Source organism: Haemaphysalis longicornis, unplaced genomic scaffold (genome assembly GCF_048455015.1).
Source record: "Haemaphysalis longicornis isolate Haplotype H1 unplaced genomic scaffold, Haemaphysalis longicornis Haplotype H1 scaffold_3, whole genome shotgun sequence".
In the NCBI taxonomy this organism is placed as follows: Eukaryota; Metazoa; Arthropoda; class Arachnida; order Ixodida; family Ixodidae; genus Haemaphysalis; species Haemaphysalis longicornis.
Window position 1 is genome coordinate 56064953 of NW_027526335.1, and position 2864 is coordinate 56067816.

The 2864-nt window shown below is 47.9% G+C and overlaps 1 non-coding gene across 1 annotated transcript; it reads right to left on the reverse strand.

The window, feature by feature from the left end:
• Nucleotides 1-2483: 2483 nt before the first annotated feature.
• Nucleotides 2484-2556, reverse strand: Trnat-agu (transfer RNA threonine (anticodon AGU)). Its single transcript has one exon. It is a non-coding gene; the product is annotated as a tRNA-Thr (tRNA).
• Nucleotides 2557-2864: the final 308 nt, after the last annotated feature.

Here is a 2864-nt window from a genome sequence, read left to right on the forward strand (position 1 = left end):
GCTTCTGTTTCACTTTGGCCTGGTGGCTGAATCGAGTCACAGACAGACAGACAGACAGACAGACAGACAGACAGACAGACAGACAGACAGACAGACAGACAGACAGACAGACAGACAGACAGACAAACAGACAGACAGAGAGACAGACAGACAGACAGACAGACAGACAGACAGACAGACAGACAGACAGACAGACAGACAGACAGACAGACAGACAGACAGACCAAAATTTCTGCGTTTAAGTAGACCAAGAAAGACTATCGTCTTTATAAATACTAATCTTAAAAGTTGCTCACATAATCGGCCTGCTTCACTTCGCTCAGCAAGAGAACGCCTCATAAGAGATTGTCTGTTACAAAGCCTTCCGAATCGGGTGCCTCGATTCGCCGAGCGCGCCCCTGTTGATGCACCCACGTCCAAAACGTCCGATTCTATAAAGAGATGATTCCTGTCGTCAGTCGCCAGGTCGAGCCCCCGGTTCCACTGCCTCGTAAAATAGGGAAAAACTACTTGAAAGGCGAGCCCATATCCCCGATTTCCGCATAGTGTCGTTGCTTTGGCGTTTGCATGTGATAAATTCATTTCCCTGCCCTTTCACATGCACAGTGTAAGGAGGGAATAATGCATTCACTACCATGCGTCTCTCTTCATGCCGTTTGCATGCGTTCCACCGTTACAATGTTTTGTTATTATTCCGCAGCATCCGCGGTGTATGTAGTAAGCACGCATTTGGCGTGCAAGCTGTGTACACAGTGCTTCTCATAACGTTGTTCAATATCATATTCGTTTCTTCCCCTTATTATGTGGTATCCATGTTGCGTGGATGTGGAATGAGAAATATAACAGCCGTGTAGACTTTGCGCGAAGTTTGTCTCATTACTTTGTCTAACACAATGCATTCTCCTCGTTATTCTGCGGTATCGGTGCTGCGGGAAGTGTGCCGTACACCAGACGTGCAGGCTGTGGACATTATATATATATATATATATATATATATATATATATATATATATATATATATATATATATATATATATATATATATATATATATATATATATATATATAAGCCAGAAATAAGAATTGGCAGTCAAGAAGACCTCGGAAAGCAAAGGGGAGGATGTAGTAGCTCAAGATAAAGAATTTGGAAAATAAGAAAGTGGAGAAAAAAAAAATTCCCCGCATTTCCCCGAGGGGAAGAATGTGAAAGTGCGAATGCACGAGTGGAATTTGCGCGGTTCGGTAATGTTCGCGAAAGAGAGATCACACACACACACACAACTACAAAGAAAGAAAGATGCATTTATTCACAGACACCTATTTGTGTTGTCGTTGTACTTGATTGCTAGAGCGGATCTCAGCTTTGAAATTTCGTGTCAGTACTCCTTTAAGCGGGTGCATTAGCCCTTCTCACGCCCGATTCCTGGCCAATCCCCCACTCCTGGCCAGGCAGCGCGCGCCCATCTCCCCCCGTTGCTAGGGAAGACGAGGAGCGCGCGCACCCGCAGCTGTTGCTATGCGGACTACGGCGGCGGACGATTCAGGCTCGCTTAAGAAATGCATTCGCACTTAAAATGCCCGCCAGGTGGGATCCGAACCCACGACCTCCAGAATACCGGTCTGGTGCGATAACCACTACGCTACCGGCGGGGCTACTTTAGCCTCCACTTTCTGGGGTATTTATGTTCAGGTGTTTTTTGTTTCCTGCGCTTGGGGATGGTAGCCAGCGCCACTCGGACTACTCGGGGTGAACGGGACCTTCTTTTTAACCCCCGGGCCGTGACTCGAGTGTCTACGACATGTCGAGAGTGGTCGACCAGCGTTGAACCCTCTTAGGCTCCCTATGGCACCAAGACTGCCAGAACAGAGGCCCTCGCTATGCATGTAGCGAATCAGAATAGGAAATAAGGGGCTCGTTGAAAATAAGACAGAAATAAGAATTGACAGTCAAGAAGACCCCGGAAAGCAAAGGGGAGGATGTAGTAGCTCAAGATAAAGAATTTGGAAATTAAGAAAGTGGAGAAAAAATGCCCGCCAGGTGGGATCCGAACCCACGACATCCAGAATACCGGTCTGGTAAGATAACCACTACGCTACCGGCGGGGCTACTTTAGCCTCCACTTTCTGGGGTATTTATGTTCAGGTGTTTTTTGTTTCCTGCGCTTGGGGGTGGTAGCCAGCGCCACTCGGACTACTCGGGGGGAAGGGGACCTTCTTTCTAACCCCCGGGCCGTGACTCGAGTGTCTACTACATGTCGAGAGTGGTCGATCAGCGTTGAACCCTCTTAAGCTCCCTATGGCACCAAGACTGCCAGAACAGAGGCCCTCGCTATGCATGTAGCGAATAAGAATAGGAAATGAGGGGCTCGTTGAAAATGAGACAGAAATAAGAATTGGCAGTCAAGAAGACCTCGGAAAGCAAAGGGGAGGATGTAGTAGCTCAAGATAAAGAATCTGGAAAATAAGAAAGTGGAGAAAAAATGCCCGCCAGGTGGGATCCGAAGCCACGACCTCCAGAATACTGGTCTGGTGCGATAACCACTACGCTACCGGCGGGGCTACTTTAGCCTCCTCTTTCTGGGGTATTTATGTTCAGGTTTTTTTGTTTCCAGCGCTTCGGGGTGGTAGCCAGCGCCACTCGGACTACTCTACATCCTCCCCTTTGCTTTCCGAGGTCTTCTGGACTGCCAATTCTTATTTCTGTTTTATTTTCAACGAGCCCCTCATTTCCTATTCTGATTCGCTACATGCATAGCGAGGGCCTCTGTTCTGGCAGTCTTGGTGCCATAGGGAGCGTAAGAGGGTTCAACGCTGGTCGACCACTCTCGACATGTAGACACTTGAGTCACGGCCCGGGGGTTAAA